General features: G+C 47.1%; 1 long non-coding RNA gene across 1 annotated transcript in view; it reads left to right on the forward strand.

Annotated features, from left to right (window-relative positions):
* Nucleotides 1-3772: 3772 nt before the first annotated feature.
* LOC309335158 overlaps nucleotides 3773-25088 on the forward strand; it is a 40288-nt gene continuing 18972 nt past the window's right edge. Inside the window, exons 1-2 of the long non-coding RNA XR_014153407.1 lie at nucleotides 3773-3889; nucleotides 19591-19645. This is a non-coding gene — a long non-coding RNA (uncharacterized lncRNA). The remainder of the gene's footprint in view (nucleotides 3890-19590; nucleotides 19646-25088) is intronic.

The raw sequence follows: 25088 nt of genomic DNA on the forward strand, positions 1-25088 counted from the left end.
CATGGCCCAACCTAATTAGAGAACCAATGTGGTATAGGGTTTAGGGGGCTCCCCTCAAATCTATAACAATATACATATATGCAGTACATATGGAGGGGGCCCACACATATACATAAGTATATTGCACAGTTGTATTAGTATTTTGTTTTTTTATTGGTATCTTTTTCTGCATACAGTGCATGCCACATTTCAGTAGTTTTTAGATATTTCTTTTCTTTTCTTTTTTCATTTTTTTTTTTTTTAAAATATTAATTTCCCATTTAAACACATATAATCACATCATTATTATCGACTTTACTTCTTTGGCTCTTTAGAGCCTGTCGACTTCCTTCCCTCCCACCTCTTGGCTTTCAAAACTAACCTTTATATCACAGCATTATATATATTTTCCAATTCTAATATAACTCATTACTAAATCCCTCAAAATTTAAATAAATAAATTTAAATAAATTTAAATAAATATAGACAGGTAAAAAAATTCTCATTACAAGTCTTCAGATAACCCTACTAGTGTTGTTAGTTGCTCACAATGATCTTTCAAATACAGTGGTACCTTGGTTTACAACCATAATCCGTTCCGGAGGTCTGTTTGTAAACCAAAACAGGTTGTAACCCAAGGCACGCTTTCGTCAATGGGGCCTCCCAAAAAAAATTGTTCATAATCCAAAAAAAATGGGTTGTAATCCAAAAAAAAAAGGTTGCAAACCGGGACACGCACTTCCGAGTTTGACGTGTTTGTAATCCAAAACATATGCAAACCAAGGTACCACTGTTTTGTATAATTTTACTCCAGTCTTTTTGATCGTGCTGGTTTCAGATTTTTCCCATCAGCTTCACCAGCTCTGCAAAGTCCATCATTTTCACCTGCCACTCTTCCTTTGTTGGTACAGTTTTTAAATACAGTGGTACCTCCGGTTACGAACTTAATTCATTCCGGAGGTCCGTTCTTACCCCAAAACCATTCTTAACGTGAGGTGCGCTTTCACTAATGGGGCCTCCCGCTGCTGCTGGGCTGCCAGTACGCGACTTCCACTCACATCCTGGGGCAAAGTTTGCTACCGGGAGCATCTACTTCCGGGTTAGCGAAGCTTGTTACCTGAAGCGTTCATAAGGAAGAAAGTATGTAACCTGAGATTCCACTGTATTTCTTATGTGTTCCAATATCTAATAAGAAGACTGGTGGATGGTGGTCTTGTAGCAAGGTTAAAGCTTACTGGGAAATGGTATACAATGAATTGAAAAGGATGTTCAAAATAACTTTTGTAAACAAAAAAACCCCGGAAGCTTTTCTTTTGGGGAATTATAGGGACAGAACCTGTAAGTGCCTGGTGTGCTCTAGTCCATGGGGTCACGAAGAGTCGGACACGACTAAACGACTAAACAACAACAACAAGGGACAGAACAACCTAAATTGTATAGAAATTTATTCATGTATGTTACTACAGCAGCAAGAATGCTACTTGCCCAAAAGTGGAAAGAAGCAGAAGTCCCAGCAAAGGAAAAATGGATACAAAAACTTACGGAATATGCAAAAATGGCAAAACTTACTGGAAAAATAAGAAATCAAAATAACAAACTTTTTATAAAGGAATGGAAATGGTTTATTGAATATTTACAGATAAATTGCAAACTGCAATTGAAGCTGCAGGGTTATTGTAATAACCAGCAGCTTCATAAGAGTATATTTAAAGTAGATAATTAAATGAGCAAATTAAATGAATTTGGATATGCAGATCTTAAAAAATAAATTTAAGGAACTGCAGAAAGAGGGGGGAAGGAAGTCAAACTTTGAAATGTTAAATTGATTGTAAATCTAATGAAATGCATAAACTTGAAAAGTATAAAAACTTTTTGGTTAAAAAAAAAGAAGATTGGTGGAACGAATGCTGTTCTCTGTTGCCAGGCAGTGTGGAATCACCATAAACAGCGACGATAGCAGCAAGCACCTCCCCTATGGCATACCATGACCACTTTCCCATAATTGTTGACTTTGAAGTTCCTCCAAGCCATGCCAGCATTCCTTCTGGATAAGCTTCAGCAAACAGGGAGCAAAAATTCAGAATTATGGTAATGGGCTCAGAGCAAGCCCATGGATCTCAGGTTACATCTTAGGTCAGGGGTCAGCAAACTTTTTCAGCAGGGGGCCATTCCACTGTCCCTCAGACCTTGTGGGGGGCTGGACTATATTGGGGGGGGGGTGATGAACGAATTCCTATGCCCCACAAACAACCCAGAGATGCATTTTAAATAAAAGCACAATTGTACTCATGTAAAAACACCAGGCAGGCCCCACAAACAACCCAGAGATGCATTTTAAATAAAAGGACACATTCTACTCATGTAAAAACACGCTGATTCCCAGACCGTCCGTGGGCCGGATTTAGAAGGCTATTGGGCCGGATCAGGCCACCGGGCCTTAGTTTGCCTACCCATGTCTTAGGTTATACAGCATCAACGATAGTGACAGCTATAGCAACTTTTTAAAAGGGGCTGGGATGGTGTCCAGGAAAGAGTGTGTCAGGGGGGAACCCGTATCTTGACCCTTTGAGGCAGTTTCCTTCGAAGCCCCGTAGAAACAAGTGAAGATTATGATCTCGCTGGGTTGCGCTCCTGCTTACAGGGACGCATAGCATTCTCCAGATTTCAAATGCTTGCAGCGACTGTACAGTTCATATTATGCTACTGAATACTCCCCGGAGACAACGAGAATGAAAAGAGATCCACTGTGTTCTCATTGCTCAGTCCCCATCTGTTGTCAGGAACAGGGAGAGTTATGGAAGACTTCCCTCCACCGTTACATCAGGAGACTGTATTAATAAACTGTTAAAATGTAATGCAATCTGCTTCTCAGCACCTGCCCCGGAGCATCTGCTTCCTGACACTTTAATGGCAAGCAGGTTATTCATTAAGTGGCGCTTGCAGTATTGCCTTCGCTAATGAGGTTCTACTCTAGGGGTTCTTGGTTGGCCATTAAAAGCCCTCGAAATACTCACAGCCACTGGCTTGTAACCGATATCCGAAGAAGATCTGATGGTAAGTGTGTGTGTTTTTTCCCTCCTGGTGAACCAGTCGAGGGAAGGGAGTCAAGTGACAAGCAGGTTTGGTGGCTGAAAACATCCCTCCTGCTCCAACTTTTCCAAATATGCATGCCAGCACTGTAATTAATCTCAGTGAAATGGAATGTATCGTCCTGACCAGTTCAGCTGGCGTGGGCCAAAGTGCAAAGGAACAAGCAAAAAGAAAAAGGAGTTTAGTCTCTCCCTTCAGAGGGCGAATTTCGGTTTCCCTAACGAGAAAATCTGACACAACTCCTCTTCGTGAAAGGAACGGGACCGTGGCAAGAGGCAATGATAGATTCCACGAGGCTGTAGAGAGTTCAAAGAAGAGACAGGTTGCTGTTTTTCAAAACGCTATTCTGCTCAGCAGGATCTGCAATGTTTAAAATGTATGGTGGGATTTGGGAACAGGCGCAAATCAAACTTTTAAATGCACACACACACACAGTGCAGTTACTCACAAAGTGTGCAGAAGAATTAAGTTGGTATGTGTGGGGCAGCCAACCCCCAAACCCAGAGGCCCCATGCAGCACTGGTTCTGCTCCCCCTAACCAATATGTCGCAAGGGAAGGAAGGAAGGCATTATAAGAGAACAAGGAAGCGTTCGTGGTGAGTTCTAGCACCTCTTTTTCTAGAAAAACAGCACCACATGTGATTCCCAAGTAGTCTCCCATTCAGAAACTGATGAGTGTCTGAGGTGTTTAGCTTCAGCAAGTCCTCAGGAGTCCTCAACCCAGTCAGGAGAGGTGCTGGAACTGAGTTCAAGTGAGTTCCAGCTGAAAAAAAAGCGATGATCACATGTATGCTGCCTTGAGTTCCACAGCTGAAAAAATGTATAGAGTTTTCAATGTTGTTGGTTTTTTTTTTTTAAAAAAAACTGTTTTTTTCTGTTTCTAGTTGTTTTATTAGACATCATTTTAAGATGGTTGGATAAAATGTGATTAATAAATCAGTGGTGGGAATGTTCTTAATAATAAATTTACTAAATAAGTAGCCCATTCACTTGTTTTTTCTCATAGCCTTTAGTATCTAGCTTCCCTTGCCTCTATGACTACCACACAGCTGTTTTCCTTGACATTGACCTTTGCTTGTGTCTTTTGACCATGGGATGTCTCTCTGGCTGCCATCAACCAATCCAGCTGCTGGCTTCTGCATCACAGCCAGCTGGGTTCTTCCTGTCATTCTGACCATTAGTCTTCTCTTAGACAGCTCTTTGCGCTGCCTGTTTCAAGGATCTATGTAAAAGCCCTTAATATGAAAACTGAGTATCCAGTTTTCGAGTGTCGGTGCTTGCTTGATGCGAAACTGACAGCAGCAGCAGCATGTTTTTGACCCATAAATATATTAACGGAAGACTTTGTAGCACGTCTTGGTAGGTTTCCACAAGCCGCATGAATATTCAGCATCAACGGGAGAGTATTCATCCATTGTAGAGAATGAATATATATTTCCAAACTCCTCACTTGAGAATCAAGAAATTCCTATCTCAAGGTCTTCCAGATCAGCCAAAGTTCAAGTTCTTATTTCTTCACCTTGACAAATATACGAGGCAGACGAGTGTGATACACAGTTCAGAGCATCGCTGGGTGATTCAGTAGCAAAGTCAGGAGGAGGCGAAGGATGAGCAATATTATGTAAATGCAGCCGTGCTGATTTACAAGCGCAAATGGTGTTAGATTTCAAGGAATAAAAATAAAAAACCAAATTCCTACAATTGGATTTTAGGACGGTTAGTCATCCACATAAATAGAATAATGACGTGCCTGTCATTGAAAGGACCTTTTTATGAGAAGAGTAACTTTGAACTCCTGTTGAATGCTGATTTCCTCGTTGAAACTCACCAACAGGATGGAATAAGAGGGCAGATGAAACAGCAGTCACCTGTGGAATGAGCAGCCCACCAGTTCACTGGCTTACATTGGGGTTCAGACATCTATTGCATTAGACGCTTTGAATGCAGGGTGTGAGTGTATCCATGGGTGTAGCGTGGGTTGACAGTACCCGGGCCAGTGCAGAAGGGGGTGGGTGGGAAACAGACAGAGTACGCAAGCACATTCCATTGCCTAACAGAGTCCATGTCACCCAGGAAATCACAGCCACAGAGATAAGAAAAGAAGAGTCATTCCATAGTCTGGAGAGGTCACTTCCTGGTTTGCATGGAGAAGCCGTTTGCAATGGAGCCCAGCAATGGAAGTGAGCAGCTGCACTGAGGCAGCACTGGGTGTTGAAATTTTGCACCCCAACAATTTTGCGCCCGGGGAAACCACCCCTGTGGGCCCCTCGCACTACGCCACTGAGGGTACCACCACTAGGGTGACCACCACCATGTGACCAATGCAACCAACGGGACAAGGTACATGTGCACACATGTGTGCCATGAGCCCCACAGTGCTGCTGGGGTCGGGCTTGGATTGGCAGGCTTTGACACAGGAGGAGGAGGAACAAGAAACAGGGGGTGGGGAGGTGGGTATCTCCTCTTTCCATACTGACTTCATGTCAGCTCTCTCCTCCAACCTTCCTGCAAAGCAATGTGGGCTGGGGAGGACTTTGGTCAACTGAGGAGGGAAGCTGGGGGTTGCAGTATCTGAACAAGTGTCTAAACTGGAGGGTGCAAGTTTGTTGCCTAGAACCAATTGCCACCTTCTCAGATGGGTTCAGACCTTCTCACCCCAACAGAGCATGCATTTGTAATCTCAGTATTCCCGTAAGGTGAGAGAGCCTCGTGAGTGACTGCAACATGCCTGTGCTGGTCCCGGGGGAAGGTACCGTGGGTGTAAGCAGAGTCCACACGAAGAGGGGCGAGGTCCAAGACGGGGAGCCGGGCGGGGAACAGGTACGCTGGAACAGGAGGCCGAGCTGGGAACTGGAACACCGGATAGTCAGGAACAGGAGGCCAAGCAGGGATCAGGAACACAGGAAGGTCCAAAGCCAACAACGACGTTGCTCCCGCAACCTGGGGCCAGGCTGACTGGGCTTTTATCCTCTTCTAAGGCCGGGGGCGGTCCCGGCCCCCAGGAGCCCCGCCTCCTCTGGCCTTAAGGCGAGCACTCCTCCTGGGGGCAACCAGTTCCCTTCGCCTCTCTGCCCTAAGCCTCTGCAGATCAGGAGAGGCCGAAGGGTTACTGGGCCCTGGAGGAGGCTCACCTGTGGCCACTGAGTCGTCAAGCCCCTCTGGGGCCAGAAGGGCTTCACCTGGGGCCAGCTCCTGATGCTCTGTCACAGGTGCAGGCTCTTCAGCATCTAGGCCTTGCCCCAGTTCAGCCGGCCCTGGAGGCGGGGACTCCTGTGCAGGCTGGGATTCCTCTGGTTCATCCTCTGAATCGGAATCCCAGGCCATCACACCATCCCCCCTCCCAGGCCCCCCCCTCAACCGAGGGTCCGGACCCGGCTTGCCGGGGTACGTCGCATGGAACTCTCGGAGGCAGGCAGGTGCGTGGACGTTGGCCGCTGGTTCCCAGGAACGGTCCTCCGGTCCATACCCCTTCCAGTCAATGAGATACTGCAGCTTTCCCCTGCGGTATCGGGAGTCCAGGATGCGTTCCACCTCATACTCAGGCTCTCCCTGAACCAACACTGGCTGCGGACGGGGACGGTTCGGGTGGAACTCGTCGGGTGGGGCCACCGGACTCAGCAGGGACCTGTGGAAGACCGGGTGAACCTTCAGGGTTGCGGGTAACCGGAGACGGAATGCTACAGGAGAGACTTGGTCCACGATAGGGAACGGGCCGGTGAAGCGGGCGTCCAACTTCCGCGAAGGTCGAGAGGGGTGGAGGTGGCGAGTGGAGAGCCAAACCAGGTCACCGACGCGAAGTTCCGGCCCCACCTGGCGGTGGCGGTCGGCCTGGGCTTTGTACGCTTCCTTGGCCTGGTGCAGTTGCTCCACCAAAAGCTGTTGCTGGGACTGGAGCTCTTGAAGCCACTCCGTCACCGCCGGGACCGCGGATGCCGGCAGCACATCTGGAAACAGCCGTGGATGATAACCGTAACTGGCCTGGAACGGGGTCTGCTGGGTGGACGCATTCACCGCGTTGTTGTAGGCGAACTCCGCCAATGCCAGGTGGTCGACCCAGTCATCCTGCTGGTAGCTGCAGTAACACCGGAGGTACTGCTCCAGCACCGCGTTCGCCCGTTCCGTCTGGCCATCGGTCTGTGGGTGGTAGGCTGACGAGAGGCAGACCTCTGTCCCGAGGGTCTGGTGTAATGCTCGCCAGAACCAGGATGTGAACTGAACGCCCCGGTCGGACACCACGCGCTCTGGTAGGCCATGCAGGCGGAAGACATGCTGAAGGTACAGCTGAGCGGTTTCCTTGGCTGTGGGTACAGATGGGCAGGGGGTGCAGTGCACCATCTTGGTGAAATGGTCGGAGAACACTAGAAGGCAGGTACAGCCACGAGACGGGGGTAAGTCCACTACAAAGTCCAACGAAACCGTGTGCCAAGGGCGCGGTGGAACTGGCAATGGCTGAAGTAGGCCGGGGGGTCGCCCGGTAGGACCCTTGGCGCGCCGGCAGACATCACAACCAGCAACGTAGCGAGCCACGTCGGCCTTCAGGCGGGGCCACCAAAACTCACGACTGACCAGATGGGTGGTCCGATACCGTCCAAAGTGCCCCGCTGCTGGGGCATCATGGGCCATCCGGAGAACCTCCAGCCGCAGTGGCCCTGGCGGGATGTACAGACGGCCGTGGTGCAGCAGAAGGCCCTGATGCAGGACCAGCCCCGGATACTGTGGGCTGGACCCTTCAGCCAGCTCCCGGAGTCGTTCCTGGGCCCAAGCGTCGACCCGCTGCTGTTCCCGCACCCGAGCCTGCAGTGGTTCCGCCTCCTGGGTGGCCAGGAACGCAGCTGGAGGTAGGATCGTGGTGGGTTCTGCTTGCTGTACCGTGTCTGCGTTGTCTTCAGGTTTCCGGGACAGGGCATCTGCCTTCTGGTTCTGGGAGCTAGGGATATAGCGGATCCGGAACTGGAACCGGGAAAAGAACAACGCCCACCGGATCTGTCTTTGGTTCAGCTTGCGGGTGGTCTGGAGGTACTCCAGATTCCGGTGGTCGGTTCTCACCTCCACCGGATGTCGTGCCCCCTCAAGATGGTGGCGCCAGACCTCAAAGGCCACCTTGATGGCCAGTAGTTCCCGCTCCCACACAGTATAGTTACGCTCCGCTGGTAGGAGCTGGCGGGAATAGAAGGCACAGGGCAAGAGTGGCGCTTCAGGTCCATTCTGTTGAGACAAGACGGCACCGAGAGCCGTACTGGAGGCGTCGGTCTCCACCACAAAGGGTCGAGAGGGGTCAGGATGTTGTAAGATCGGCGCCCTCTGGAAACAGGCCTTCAACCCCTGGAACGCCTCCTCTGCCTCCTCGTCCCAGGAAAACGGCGTCTTTGGGCGCAGTAGCTGGGTCAACGGGGTGGTGCGATGAGCATAATCTGCGATGAAGGTCTGGTAGTAGTTGGCGAACCCCAGGAAACGCTGTAGGTCCTTGCGGTTCCGGGGTGCCGCCCATTCTCGAACCGCTGCCACCTTCCCAGGGTCCATCTGCACCCCATCTGGAGAGAGCCGGTGACCAAGGAAGTCCACAGTCCGCTGATGGAACTCGCACTTGCTGAGCTTTGCGTACAAACGGTGCTCACGCAAGCGCTGCAGCACGGTCCGGACATGTCCCTCATGGCGAGCCGGGTCACGGGAGTAAACCAGTATGTCATCCAAGTACACCACCACGTACTTGTCTAACAAATCCTGGAACACGTGGTTGATGTAGCGTTGGAACACAGCAGGCGCGTTGCATAAACCAAAAGGCATAACCAAGTATTCGAACTGCCCGTACCGGGTCCCAAACGCTGTCTTCCACTCATCCCCGGCTCGGATCCGAATCAAGTTGTAGGCCCCCCGGAGGTCCAGCTTGGTGAACACCTGTGCCCCTTGCACCCGCTCCAGCAACTCCGAAATAAGGGGCAAGGGGTACCGGTCTGGGATGGTGATTTTGTTCAGGGCTCGGTAATCATGGCAAGGACGGAGTTCCCCACATTTCTTCTTAACAAAGAGCACTGGTGCCGCAGTAGGCGAGGTGGAAGGCCTAATGAACCCACGCTCCAGGTTCTTGCGCAAGAAGTCCTGCAAAGCCTCGCGCTCTGGCTCTGTTAGAGAGTATAAGCGACTCACCGGTAGGGGCGCTCCGGGCTGGAGGTCTATGCCGCAGTCAAAAGACCGATGCGGCGGCAGCTGGTCTGCCCCCCGTTCCTCGAACACGTCTTGGTAGTCCCGGTACACGGCTGGGAGCGTGGGTGCTGCCTCCTCCGTGGGTGCGGCCGCTAGCATCTGCGACTGAGCATGGGAACATGGATCTGGGAAGTGTACGGTCCGTTTGACCCAGTCAATCTGAACGTTGTGAGCCTCTAGCCAGTCCATTCCGAGCACCAGGGGGAACCGGGGCATGGAGGCAATGTCCAAGGTTCGCACCTCCCGGTGCTGCTGGAGACACAGGACCAAGGGCTGGGTCTCCCGAGTGACGGCACCCGAACGCAGGAGCCGTCCGTCAATTGCCTCCACCTGTACCGGTTCTGGCTTGTTCTGAAGTGGCACCTGATGATGAGCGGCAAAGGCAGCGTCCATATAGGAGCGGGTTGCCCCCGAATCTACCAAAGCGTGGGTAAGAATCCAGGGCCCACCTGGAGGGTAGAGACGCACCGGTACCATGAGATGTCGCAATTCTACTGGTGAGGGCCCTTCTTGCATGGTTTGGGACCCCACGTTGCATGGTTTGGGACCCCACGTTGCCTTCGGCTACCGAGGTTGGCGGTTTCCCTGCGACTGGTAGCTTCTCGGGACAGGAACGGGCGTAATGTCCACCCCCACCGCAGTAAAGGCACAGGTTCCCCTCCCGACGCCGCGACTTCTCCGAGGGGGAGAGCCGAGGTCGCGCAGCCCCGAGCGGCGTTGGCTCGACTGGCAACTCGGCTGTGGGCGTGGACCTGCTGGGAAGGACTGGCGCCAGGAGTCGGGAGTGCTGGCGGTCCCGGGTCTGGCGACGGTCCTCCAACCGATCGTCTATCTGCAGGCTCCGCTGAATGAGGGTATCCAGTGTGGTGGGACGATCCATCATGGCCAGCTGGTCTAGTATCTCGTCCGACAGTCCCTCAAGATACTGGTCCCGTAGTGCAGAGTCATTCCAAGACAAGTCTTGTGCCAACAGCCGAAATTCTGTGGCGTAGGCGGCGGCTGTGGACTTGTCCTGTCTCAACCGACGAATCGCCCGATTGGCTTGGCTCTCCTTCAGTGGGTTACCAAACGCAGTCTCTAAGTGGTTACAAAACCCCACATAGTCCATTAGCAAAGGAGAGTCTTGCCGGAGCAGTGGCAAAGCCCACTTGGCCGCCTGGTCCTTTAACAAACTGATTAAAAAATGCACCTTGGTGCGGTCGTCAGGGAAGTTCCGGGCTCGCCCCTGAATGTACAACTTGGCCTGGGCGAGGAACATGGGAAAACTGGCCTGGGTCCCATCAAATTTCTCTGGCAAGGCCACTGGGTACTTGCCTGGAGCTAGGGCGTCGGCCCCAGGATCTGGAAAAGCTTCCAACCGCTGCTGAAGCGCCGCAACCACATCGCTTAGCTGCTGAACGGTGTGGGTCAAGGCCTGGCTTTCCTGGGCCAATGCCACCAGCGCAGCCGCCTGGTCAGCCATGGCCTCTGGCTTTTCCCGAACGCACCCCAACGAAGGGGGAGTGCGGGTGTGGCGGGAGCAAACTGTGCTGGTCCCGGGGGAAGGTACCGTGGGTGTAAGCAGAGTCCACACGAAGAGGGGCGAGGTCCAAGACGGGGAGCCGGGCGGGGAACAGGTACGCTGGAACAGGAGGCCGAGCTGGGAACTGGAACACCGGATAGTCAGGAACAGGAGGCCAAGCAGGGATCAGGAACACAGGAAGGTCCAAAGCCAACAACGACGTTGCTCCCGCAACCTGGGGCCAGGCTGACTGGGCTTTTATCCTCTTCTAAGGCCGGGGGCGGTCCCGGCCCCCAGGAGCCCCGCCTCCTCTGGCCTTAAGGCGAGCACTCCTCCTGGGGGCAACCAGTTCCCTTCGCCTCTCTGCCCTAAGCCTCTGCAGATCAGGAGAGGCCGAAGGGTTACTGGGCCCTGGAGGAGGCTCACCTGTGGCCACTGAGTCGTCAAGCCCCTCTGGGGCCAGAAGGGCTTCACCTGGGGCCAGCTCCTGATGCTCTGTCACAGGTGCAGGCTCTTCAGCATCTAGGCCTTGCCCCAGTTCAGCCGGCCCTGGAGGCGGGGACTCCTGTGCAGGCTGGGATTCCTCTGGTTCATCCTCTGAATCGGAATCCCAGGCCATCACAATGCCTCATCTTCAAAAGCTTGGCAGGAGGGACAGGGAAACTTATTGGGACGTCTTTGTTATCTCCATCCAGTTCCAAACTACTTTGCCCTCCCCTCCCCAACACCTGACTCGTGATTCCTTAACAGTGTTTATTGCCAGACCTGTACCACGACTTGCCTGAATAAAGAACTCCTTTTTACTTACAAGTAAGAGCCTCTGTCTGCTTGTGTTTGGGGTGGGAGCCAGGACAACCTCTATAATTTATTCCCCCCTTTTAAGTGGGAAAGGATCCTGTGTAATCTGTGTCACACGGTACACATGGGGTACCATAGGAAAGAGTGGGGAACAGCCCTCTGAGTTTCACTGTGATAGCATTTTTAAAAGTGCATTGATGGCCGTACATTTCATGTTATCCATTAATACAATGGGATGGTGTCCATTTAATATTATACCAGCAAAATGCCCATGGATGGCAGGCTTCTGCGTCACAAAAACTGTTGGGATGCTGTGCATCTTTATGTGTTACGTGACTAGGATAGGGTCTCTACAATGGAGCTCAAACCTGGAGTCAAAGGTAGGGTGCATTTTTCTTTCTACAGCAACATTGTTCCAAGTGTCACATTTTACTATCCCCTAAAGCAGTGAATGGAACGCAGGTGGCGCTGTGGGTTAAACCACAGAGCCTAGGACTTGCTGATCAGAAGGTCGGCGGTTCGAATCCCCGCAACAGGGTGAGCTCCCGTTGCTCAGTCCCTGCTCCTGCCAACCTAGCAGTTCAAAAGCACGTCAAAGTGCAAGTAGATAAATAGGTACCACTCCAGCGGGAAGGTAAATGGCGTTTCCGTGTGCTGCTCTGGTTCGCCAGAAGCGGCTTAGTCATGCTGGCCACATGACCCAGAAGCTGTACACTGGCTCCCTCAGCCAATAAAGTGAGATGAGCGCCGCAACCCCAGAGTTGGCCACGACTGGACCTAATGGTCAGGGCTCCCTTTACCTTTACTAAAGCAGTGAATGGTATCCATTTATACGGATGTTGTGATATGAGTGCTTAAGAATACCCTGTACACTGGGACTAAACTGACTCCCTGCCCTCGGTGTCTGCATCCAATTAAGTGTTCAGTTATTTGCATAGCCCCACCCCTTTCTCTGCCCAGCACAGCACTAGGTTTGGTTTCTTGGTCATACTACAATGAACTCAGTTTTATGTCCCTCTCTATGCACCAAATGAGAGAAGGAACAGCAATGGAAGGGACCACCAAGATATATACAAAAATATTAAGACCTGCTCCCTTATATACTAGTGGGGACTTATGGCTATGTAAGCATCCAACCTACACTGTATTTTTCCTTTAAACGTTTTTTAAGTGCTTCCTAGAATTCTGAAATCTTTTCGGTTCTCTTTAGCATCAATTAAGCTGACCAGGTTTTAAACAATCTGCTTCTGTGTGTTGCTGGACAGCTGACAGCTTCAAAGGGAAGATTATCACTTCCCCAGATTGACATTTGCCTTGTTTACATTGTTACTTTGCAAATCATTAAGTCCTGGCAGCCTACGGTGGTGTTTGGTTACCTTGTGGGGGTAATCAGCACTTTGGAGAGCTCCTGTTACATTGCAAAGAAGGTTGGAATGCCCCTAAAATGAAATGTATATGTTGGTGCATGAAATGAGCAAAGAAACTCACCCTTTGATTTTGAAATTATCTATTGGTCTTGGAGGTGTGAAGGACCGGGGTGGGGGGAGGGAATGGAAAAATAGGGAGAGGACCACCCCCACTCCCAAATTTCTGGCTTTTTTTTTACCAGGCCTTTACATCTCTAATTGCCCTGCACAGATTTGACTGTACTATAATCACAGAGCTCTCCTCAAAAGGACACCCAAGGTCTCAACTTATTTTACATACATCAATTTACTATTTATTATCTTACATTATGTTTCACCTTTCTTCCAGCATAGAACACAAGGTAGCATACACGTGGATAAGGTCCAGTCAATGACCAGGTCCATGTCTGCTCAGCTACTACAAGGTGGTAGCCTCATGAGTCTTCAGAAGTCATATATTGCATTATTTCTACAGTTCACAAGTGTAAGAAGTCATATCAGCAACTGGAGAAGGAAGAGAGGTCAGAGGTTGGAGAAAGAACTATAAGTGGAGGTGTTAATAATAATAATAATTAATAATAATAATTTATTTATACCCCGCCCATCTGGCTGGATTTCCCCAGCTGCTCTGGGCAGCTCCCAACAGAATATTAAAAACACAATAAAACATTAAAAACTTCCCTAAACAGGGCTGCCTTCAGATATCTTCTAAAAGTCAGATAGTTGTTTATTTCCTTGACATTTGGTGGGAGGGCGTTCCACAGGGAGGGTGCCACTAGCGAGAAGGCCCTCTGCCTGGCTCCCTGTAACCTGGCTTCTCGCAGCGAGGGAACTGCCAAAAGGCCTTCGGAGCTGGATCTCAGTGTCCGGGCAGAACGATGGGGGTGGAGATGCTCCTTCAGGTATACAGGACCAGGGATGTTTAGGGCTTTACCCATCCTTGGGGACCCCTAGGATACTCCCCACACCTACTGCACATGGAAATGGGTGTGGAAAGTGCAGTTGACTGGGACATAGCTGGGCAGTTTAAGGAAGCTCTATTCACCTTGTGTCTGCCCATTAAACCAAGCCTAGAGTGAGAAACCAGAGAGATGTCAACAGTTTCCAGGAACCCTTCCCTTTGTAAGACATTTGTGGGTGAGTTGAGAGTTCTTTTAGAGCCTGGATAAGAGCCAGCAGGCTGAGAGGGAGGGTGTGGCTAAAAGAGAAGGAATCAATAGTCAGTTTTTATTTATTAGTAAATAATAAATATTTTTTATTTGTTTTTATTTGTATCTATGTACTTACGTAATATAGTCGTACCTTGGTTTTCAAACAGCTTAGTTCTCGAACATTTTGGCTCCCAAACGCAGCAAACCCCAAAGTGACTGTTCTGGTTTGCAAACTATTTTTGGAAGCCGAATGTCTGATAGGTCTTCTGCAGCTTCCAATTGGCTGCAGGAGCTTCCTGCATCCAATCAGAAGCTGCCCTTTGGTTTCTGAACATTTTGGAAGTTGAACGGACTTCTGGAATGGATTCTGCTTGACTTCTGAGGTACGACTGTAATTCCAATATTTTGTTATAAGTTGTCAGTTGTGGCTTCAGTTTCCTCTACACCACTTAGGGGTATTTTTAATATATTAAGCAGTTTGGAAAGGATGTAAATAAATAAATAATTTCAAACCCATGTTAGGGAGTGGGTGGCACTGTGACCTAAATCACTGAGCCCCTTGGGTTTGCCAATCGGAAGGTCAGCAGTTCAAATCCCCGCAACGGGGCAAGCTCCTGTTGCTCTTTCCCAGCTCCTGCTAGCCTAGCAGTTCGAAAGCACACCAGTGCAAGTAGATAAATAGGTACCACTGCGGTGGAAAAGTAAACAGCGTTTCCATGTGCGCTGGTTTCCGTCATAGTGTTCCATTGTGGCAGAAGCAGTTTAGTCATGCTGGCCTCATGACCCAGAAAGCTGTCTGTGGACAAATGCCAGCTCCCTCAGCCTGAAGCAAGATGAGCACCGCTTCTGCTACTCTCATTTCATGCCCCCCCAATTCTGTTCTAGAGGTTTGGGGGACACTCAAAACAGCTTTGGGGGAGCAAAGGGAACAGGTGAGGTAGGAGCAGAATTTTCATTGAGCAAACAGATGAGAGATGACTGCAAGCAATTAACCCGACATTGTGAAATATCCTGTTCTGTACCAGTAATGTTGTTGTTGTTTAATCATTTAGTCATGTCCGACTCTTCGTGACCCCATGGACCAGAGCATGCCAGGCACTCCTGTCTTCCACTGCCTCCCGCAGTTGGGTCAGACTCATGTTTGTAGCTTCGAGAACACTGTCCAACCATCTCGTCCTCTGTCGTCCCCTTCTCCTTGTGCCCTCCATCTTTCCCAGCATCAGGGTCTTTTCCAGGGAGTCTTCTCTTCTCATGAGGTGGCCAAAGTCTTGGAGCCTCAGCTTCAGGATCTGTCCTTCCAATGAGCACTCAGGGCTGATTTCCTTAAGAATGGATAGGTTTGATCTTCTTGCAGTCCAAGGGACTCTCAAGAGTCTCCTCCAGCACCACAATTCAAAAGCATCAATTCTTCAGCGATCAGCCTTCTTTATGGTCCAGCTCTCGCTTCCATACATCACTACTGGGAATATCATAGCTTTAACTATACAGACCTTTGTCAGCAAGGTGATGTCTCTGCTTTTTAAGATGCTGTCTAGGTTTGCCATCGCCTTTCTCCCAAGGAGCAGGCGTCTTTTAATTTTGTGACTGCTGTCACCATCTGCAGTGATCGTGGAGCCCAAGAAAGTAAAGTCTCAATATTTGGCTTGTTTACAGGGGGTGAGAATGCCACCACATATAGTGACATGAAGCAGCATCTATATGGTATAGTGAACTGTCCATAGTGTTGCTCAGTCCTTTTCCATCAGAAGTAAATTCCACTGAGTTCAGTGGAAGTTACTCCTGGGGAGTGAGTAGCAAGCAAGGGTGCAGAAGGTTGCAGAAGTACAGTTACAACAGTGTGGTCCTATTTTAAAAAAATTAACAAAAGCAGGCCAGGAAAGGCATTCTCCAAAAATGCGATGCTGCAAATACAAGTCTCCTGGCCACATAATTGGTGCTTTTTTAAAATTTATTTTTATTGAATTTTACAAGAAGAGGAAGAGAAAGAGTAACAAAGAACAATACACAACACTGTAAACACATTTATATACATGTTTTCCAAAATGCAAACTAAAAAAAGGACAAAAGTCAAAAGAAAAGGAAAAAATATACTTTTCATAACCAATAATATTACCAAATTCATGCTTCAAACCTTACAATATATAAATCCTAATAAAAATATTATAAAAGACTTCCACTGCATTCACCGCACGTCTCTTGGTTATCTTGCTCGCCTTTACACCTGTTCTTCAATCATTTCCCTTCCTTAGGTTCTTTCATAATCAGTCAAATCTTTATGTTCTCTATTTTCTCCTTACTCGATATCCTTACTCGAGATTCCTAGCAAATATGCTTCTGCTCTTTTGATATATGATACTTTTAAATTGATGCTGTATTTTTAACACAGAGGAGAAGTGCAATACAGACACACAAAGGTGCACTGCACTACACAGTACCAGCAGATGCCTCAAACTCAAACAAGTGAGCCACACTACTACCCTGCGGTGGTTTTTAATGTGTTTCTCTGTTTAAATCCCCATGGGAAGGGAAACAGCTTGGGTTGTATAAAGGGTTTTGTGCCCCTCCCTGGCCATCATCTCTCTGTTGCTGATCATTCTGCCAGAGGTGGCATTTCTGCTTCAAAATGTGTTATCATTTTGTGGAGTGACTGGGAATGGCGCTTTCTACATGAAAAATGTTGTGAGATCAGCTCTCATGCTGAAAACAAATTCCTGGGACCAAGAATGTCTCAGACGACCCTATTCATTAATTCTCACAGTGCAATCCTAAGTATGTTTTCTCAGAAGCAAATGCCTCTTCTCTCAATAGATCTTACCCATACAAGTGTGCAACCCTATTGGAACACAGTGGGGCTCACTTTTAAGTACAGTCTAACTGTATTTTGCTTAATTATTTAAAATATTTTCACGCTGACTTTAAGGGGGGGGGGGAGAGACGCTCCTAAGGCAGTGCACCATTAAAATACAGCCATGATATTCAAACCCATAAAAGCCAGTAGAAATAAAACGTAAGCATGCAGCCCAGACAATAGAAAAATGCAGTACGTAGCTACAAAAATGATGATGATAATGATGATGATAATAATAATAATAAACTGTCAGCAGAACACAACTCAAGAAAAAAGCAGACAAACACAATGGGGTTTTCAGAGCTTCTTTTTTTTAAAAAAAAATATTATTAAACAATTCCAACATAACAAATTGTCAATCCATATAATCCCATATGTTATTTTTCCCCCTTTCCCCCCCTTCAATCCCTCCCTCCCCCCCAAAGACTTCCCTCAGCTCCTCTCTCTGATTTCTCTGCACATATTGTTCTCTGCATGTTATAAAATTATATATATCCTTGCCTTATCTATCATGTAATCAACCAATACATTTGTGTATGTTTATTCAAAACCTGCCAAGGAGTCCAGTTCATTTTGTTGTCTTTTTAGATAACACTGGTCAACAACAAATTTGTTGTCTGCGTTTTTTCAGTTGATTTAGGACGAATCTGATGCGCTGAATCCAAAAATCACATTGGTTTTGCTCAATCAGGTCAAGTTTTTGAGCTATGGCCACATGTCTTTTTTTACGTTTTTGTTCACATGTACGCTTGTGTGGAGCATTTTAGAAGAAGTTGGTGGGGGTAAAATGCCATGTCGAATAATTGTTTTGATTGGAAATGATTATTTTAATGACAAGAAGTATTCAGGTCCGATAGTTCTGGGTGATTATGTCAAAAAGGGATCAGTTTGAAGTCATAAAACCTCAAAATCTTCCATAAGTTGGTGCGGCAAGCATAAAGTTGGGGGATCAAAACTAAGTTAATGGGGCAGCCGCCCCACGAAGTATCCTGATCTTCAATCAGCACGTCGTCCTGTAGCTCATTGTGATGAAATTCCAGTGCCTATCTTCAGAGAACTTCCTGACATTAGTGACGAAGATGCCTCCAGTGTTGAAGGACATGAAGAAGAAGTGGTTCTTGAAGATGATGCTCCACATCCATTTCCCCAAAAGGAGTTGAATGATCTAGTTTGCGACCTCAGCTTGTCAAAGGACTCTGCCGAACTGTTTGCATCCAGATTGAAGAAAAAAAAAACCTCCTCTCTGACAGTGCTCGCATCAGCTTCTTCCGCAATAGGCATCAAGAGTACCTCTGTTTTTTCTCGGAACAGAAGGACTTGGTGTACTGTGCAGATATTGCGCAGCTTCTGCTCAAGCTTGGAGTGCCACAGTACGAACCCAAAGATTGGAGACTGTTCATTGACAGCAGCAAGTGATCACTGAAATGTGTTCTGTTACACAACAGCAACCTGTTTGCCTCTATACCCCTGGCTCACTCAAGTACACTGAAGGAGAACTATGAAGCAGTGAAGTATATGCTGGAGAAAATTGGTTATGATCAGCATAAGTGGTTTATTTGTGTTGACCTGAAGATGGTGAACTTTTTGTTGGGACAGCAGTCTGGCTTCACCAAGTACCCATGTTTTCTGTGCATGTGGGATAGTAGGGACCGTGCTCAGCATTACACAAAGAAGGACTAGCCTGTGCGGGAGGAATTGGTGCCTTGCAAAGAAAGGAATGTCATCAACGACCCTCTGGTGGACAGAGATAGAATACTCTTCCCACCGCTGCACATCAAGCTCGGCTTAATCAAGCAGTTCACCAAGGCTCTGGACAAGGATGGTGACTGCTTCACTTACTTGTGCCAGGCTTTTCCAGGATTGACCATGGAGAAGTTGAAAGCTGGCATCTTTGATGGTCCTCAGATCCCTCAGCTCATCAGAGATCCAGAGTTCAGAAACTCAATGAATGAAGTGGAACTGGAAGCGTGGAAGGCATTAGTTCTGGTAGTGAAGAACTTTCTGGGCAACAATAAGGCCAGAAACTACGCAGAACTTGTCAACAGCATGGTGACTGCTTTCAGAAACCTGGGCTGCAACATGAGCGTCAAGATGCACTACCTATTTTCACATATGGACCGGTTTCCTGAGAACCTGGGTTCAATGAGTGACGAGCAGGGGGAGAGATTCCATCAGGACATGAAAGAGATGGAGACCAGGTATCAGGGTCGCTGGGACGCAGTCATGATGGCTGACTACTATTGGACTCTGAAGAGAGACCTCCCTGCCGCTGAGCATTCCAGGAGTTCCAAGAAACAGAAGTTCAAGCCCTGAAGTATGAAAAATGGTGAAGCAACATGCAATTTACGTGTACTTACCTTTATCAATGCCCACAATTCAGTTTACAGTAAACCTGACCTGATGGAGTGAAACGGATGCCATTTCCTGATTCAGCAGTGCACAAATACCCTAAATCAGTTGTAGAAATCTAGACAACATTCAAAAAGTAAAAAATTGTTGCCCAGTGTAATTTGTAAAAAGTTCCCATTGTCCCTTAAAGTCACAGTTGTCCTTATCAGGCAGTTTATATGTCAATTTAGCCAATTCTGCATAACTCATCCATTTTTCTTGCTACAGGTCTTCGGAGCTTTGATAAAGACCTGAAGCGACTGGGACTGCTGGAGCACAGCTGGTAAAGTGTTCCAGCAAACATCCACGTCCGCTCCCCTGAGTCACTGTTTTGCAAGGGGCTCCAGCTGATCCACCTGAGCTGCATAAATCTGGTCTGCATAGCACTGCTGTGCAGGATTAGCAAACATGACTTGGGCTGCGTAGCTCCATTTCAGCAAACCGTACTTTGCTCTACGACAGGAAACCTGGCTCTATTTGGTGCAGTTAGCTTTTTTTAATTTTTATTTTTTAACCATGATTTGAGAGCTTTGAGGATTCATATTTATTTAGCCTCCTGAGCCATGGAAACTAGGAAGCGCCTGAAAGCCGAGAGATTTTTTTCGCATGACTCAGTGAACCGGGCTCCAACAAGGGAAAACCATGAATGATATTATGAGACTCGCGACGGGCCTTGGCAACCTGGCTATCTGCACGACTCAGATTCGCAGCCTTAACATCTGGCCTATCAAAGGGGGAAGCGTGCAAATGTCCCCTTTAAGGGGAGCTGGGATGCCGCTGCAGCATTTCTGGGAACTGGGAGCTAGGATGCGAACTGCTAATTTATTCCAGAGGTCCCTCTCTGCTCTCTTTAAAGGTGCAGCTCAGCAGCATCCAGATCAAGTCATGTTGCATAATAAGGACTTGGGGTCAGCTCGGCATTTCTCACTTTTACTGTGCCAGGTTTTCGGCTTGTTATTTGTACAGGGAAAGGTGCTACATCTACTGAATGAGACCATTGGAGGGCCGTCCGCTTCCATTCCCAAAGGCTGCATAAATGACAGTACAGGAATGCTTGGCTTAGTCAGATTTAGTAAGGAACAGCCAGCCCCTTCAGAGCTCTTCTGGCAAATAGCAGCAAACCATGTCTATTTCTCCTTGTTCGCAGAGAAAAATAAGGAATCCTGGGGAAACCCATTAAAGGTGCCATTTTTTAATGCTATTATTAAATTGTCACCGACCCATTTAAATTTTATTTCACCAATCAACTGTGGTGTGCTTTAACTCTTCCATGGATCCCCTGGTTGACTTAAACCAGGGGTCAGCAAACTTTTTCAGCAGGGGGCCGGTCCACTGTCCCTCAGACCTTGTGGGGGGCCAGACTATTTTTTTGGGGGGGGGGAATGAACGAATTTCCATGCCCCACCAAAAAACCAGAGATGCATTTTAAATAAAAGCACACATTCTACTCATGTAAAAACACCAGGCAGGCCCCACAAGTAACCCAGAGATGCATTTTAAATAAAAGGACACATTCCACTCATGTAAAAACACGCTGATTCCTGGACCGTCCATGGGCCGGATTTAGAAGGCAATTGGGCCGGATCAGGCCCCCGGGCCTTAGTTTGCCTACCATGACTTAAACCCTCACTAGCTACAGAATCTCAATATACTGTTATGCTTGAACCACTTTTCCAAGCGGTGAGAGATTCCTGGGGTCCAGCTCTGTCTCAGGTTTAATTTCTTTGGAAAGAAGTTGCCAGAGCACTATTCTTTAACCATCTTGGGCATCCCCTTATGAGCATCTCCAACTATTGAGACCTATCAGCCAATCTCCTAAAGAAAAGAAGTACTTGGCAACTTTACCAGAACTATAAAGGGAATCTTAATACATATTAATACAGCAGTACATCTGGCTCTGTTAACTGTCTTTGTACAGACCCCTCCCAGTCTTATGCTACCAATAAGCACTTCGTACTATGAACTTGCACATTCCAAAGCTGATGAATTAAATTTAATAGGAGATGCAAGGCTGTAGCCAAAAAAAACATTCCTGCATCTCCTTTTTCTTTCTCTCGTATAGAATCTAAGGATACTGAATGCAAGATAATATAGCATGAAGCTGTAAATTTCCCCATTACTCCTTCTTTCTTCCTTGGCTGACACAGTTTTTTATTCCGATTCAAAACTGTTGCAGTTCCCAAAGGGAAGATGCTCCAATCCCTTAATCATTTTTGTCATCCTTTTCCATGATCTCTTCTAAATCCTCAACATCCATGTTGAGACGGTCATCCAGCTGACCGCAATATTCTAAATCTGTAGGCACACCATAGGCTAATGTAATAGCATGGTGATACCTGTAACTATATATAATGCACAGTATATAACTATATTGGGTAATAGTCATAAAGCAAGTTAACACCAATGGGTGCTACGTACTCAATTTGCATGTAGACAATTAGATATATAGATGACTCATTAAGCTGTTAGCAACCAGATCATACTAGGAGGGCGAAAGCTCAACTTATTTTATAAATATCCACATTACGGAGCTGTTTCATATGCTAAATACATTGGTACCTCTGGTTACGGATTTAATCCATTCTGGGGTGCTGTGTGCACCCAGAAAAATCCGTAACTAGAGGTGCTGCTTCTATGCATGCGTTTGGCATGATAGAGTGCTTCTATGCGCACACGCGGCATGCAAAGTGCTTCTGTGCATGTGCATGATGCGCAGAGCGCTTCGGCGCATGTGGCAAAACCTGGAAGTATACACTTCTGGGTTTGCTGTGGCCGTAACCTGAAGATTCCGTAACCTGGAAGTTACGCAACACGAGGTACCACTGTAAATGGCATGCATAGTTGTGCAACTTTTTGTTTCTCTGCCTTGCTTATAAATCCCTGGAGCGGAGCAGAGTGAAGCTGACTCATTTTCGGTCCTCTCACCTGGCCTTGCCCCCAGCGGTGCCACGGATTGGCTCATTTGAATGGGGGTTTGGCGGGAACCCCAATGGTCTGTGGCACTGGGAAGGCAGGCCAGCTCCAACAAACCTGGCATGTCACAAGGGGCATCGGAGGTGCTGTGCGCTGGTTCGCAAATGGCGCCCACAGTCAGAGGTGTGAGCGGTTATTGTCTACTTTCACATAAACAAATTCTGTTAGCTTTACCACGGAATGAAATATAACTATTAATCCATTCCTTTAATGTTGGGATGCTAGATATTTTATTTATTTCTATTTATTAAATGCATTTATAGACGAGCCTTAATTTAAAAAAAAAATCCCAGAGTGATTCAGAAATCACACACTTCATAACAGACAAAAAGAAAACCATAAAACCGTCTTCAATCCTAAAACAGCAACAAGGGAACAATTCCATAGACTGCTCCACAGATCAAATCTGGTGACAACCTCAAGAAGTTCTGAAGGCCAGAATGAAAAGATATATTGGTGGCTGTAACAATTTTTGCCCCATTTGGTGGCTATAAACAGTTTTGCTGCCATTAAAGGTCTTACCCAGAGGCTTTGTGATTTTAAGGACATACTGTGTCTAAATAAAATCTAGAGTTTTCTCTCATCAGAAAGGTCCTCTAAATTCAAAGCATTTTCTAAGCCTTAGACAGAAATTCAAGAAAATCAACCGGTGGTGATTCCGGTTTCTAACTGCTTTAGTTGAGGAACTGAATAAGCTACAACGGTGCAGAGACTGTTGAAATCCTTGGATATTTCCAAAGATTGATGGATCTGTCCGATGCAGTAATTCTAGGGAATTTCCAGTTATTACTGCATTGCATAACACGGGTGACATACAGCATCCTCATTGTGTGGATATATGTGGTCAATAGTTCAAATTTCATATGAACTTTGGAAAGCAAAGATTTCATCATGAGTGTGTCACTTAATGCTTGATGCAGCAGCTAGAAGCAGCAAATATAGTGCAATCGTAGAACGTGGCTTGCACAGATGGGCTCATCCACCTTTATCTTTGCTTCTAGGCATAGAACAGCACTTTAAAGCTCTCTATCTGAGCACTTTTCTTTTTCTGCCCTGGTGCTTTCCCCACAAAACCCAGCTCTTTACTGCTGAATCACAGCCAACAGCAATCTGTTGAAACTCAAATTGCCCTTTGTTCCAATAAAATGGGTATAATAAAAGATTGGATCCAAAAGCTGACAGAATATGCCAAATTAGACGGTCTATCAGAAAAAATAAAGAATAAATCAAAACAGCAATTTGTTTCAAAATGGGAGGTTTTCAAAGAATATTTGAAAAATAAATATAGTAGTTTAAATTCTGTTGCAGCATTCGAGGAACTTCAGTAATAGTTGCAAGGTAGATATAAGAAATTAGATATATTAAGAAAAAGTTTAATTATTATAAAAGTGTGTATTGGCAATAAGTAATATGAAATATGGAATAGACGGGAGGTTGGGTCTTTAGTGTTAAGACCAATATATGTTTTTTTGTTAAGAAAATTATGTGTCTATGGTTATTCCTGTGTGTAATTTGGTATTTGTGTTTTTTCTTTTTTCTTGCTGTATCAATAATTTTTTTTAAGGGTATAATAATACAATATTCCATATTCAGCTCTAAAGACTACTGGGGTTAATTTTTAATCTTTTATTTCAAAGAACAAAGGAATAGAAACCAAAGAGAAGGGCGGGGAAGAAGGCTCACAGTAGGGATGTGTCAAATGGAAAAGCAGCATAACCTTTTCTCTTTTTTCCAGTAGAGATGGCAATAAAAGGAGAGAAGCAAACAATAAGGATTTTTTTAAAATAACATTGGCATACCTGTAAGAATAGCAACACTTCCTTGCCAATGTCTCTCTAATATATATAAAAAAAATCATAAGGATGTCGCCACGCTGCAGTTTGCTTGGCCACAGACAGGTGGCACTGTGAGCTACCGTGTGATGAGCTGCTGAGCCAGTGGGCAGCCAAGTAGCCCAAGTGAGGAGAGGACAGGGGGAAGTATCCAGAGCAGAGAGATGCAGGAGAGAACCAGAGGATGGAGATCAAGTCAAACATATTGCTGTTTAACAGCATGCTAAGGGAAATTACCAATGAAATTTGAAATTGTTCCTTGGTTGAAGATCCATCTCTGCGACTTCCGGAGGCGGCGCGAAGGGCAATGGCTGCCCTTTCCTAACGGGAAGGGAAGCTCCGCTCGAGAAAGGGTCGTCCGCTACGGCGCAGCGGAGACCCGAAACGGAAACCCGCAGGCAGCAGAAGCCTGCGGTCCCGGGACCCGGCGGGCGCCAGCAGCGGCCACCGAAACGTTGAAGGAACCCCGTAAGGGGCTCCGGATCGCGGAGGAGGCTGCGGCGCTGTGGGTCGTTCCGCAATCGGCAGAGTGAAGCCGCGTAGCTGTTGCCAGTGAGCGCTGACCTTTCTTCCTGAAATTTATGCTCTGAAAACAACAACTCGTGAGTAAACAACTGACTGTATGCAATTTGGGACTTTAAAATATTAAATTTGGCTGAAAGCGGAGTGACGAAAAACAGGAAGTCCGTCTTCCGCTCCCATTGAACTTGAACGCAAAGAGCTGGAGGAGTGGAGGCAAAGAGAGATCTTTTAAACTATTTGATCTGAGCACCCATTGAACTTTATTCTAAGTGGAACAATAATTTTATGTGTTGGACTTTTATACTTTAATTTATACGGGGATATCTTTCTCCCTTTGGAGCTACATTCTAACTAAAAACCCCAGGCGCTGGAGCTGCCTGAGAAACTGAGCTGTCAGCT

Source organism: Podarcis erhardii, assembly GCF_964252035.2.
Source record: "Podarcis erhardii genome assembly, chromosome: 2".
Classification (NCBI taxonomy): Eukaryota; Metazoa; Chordata; class Lepidosauria; order Squamata; family Lacertidae; genus Podarcis; species Podarcis erhardii.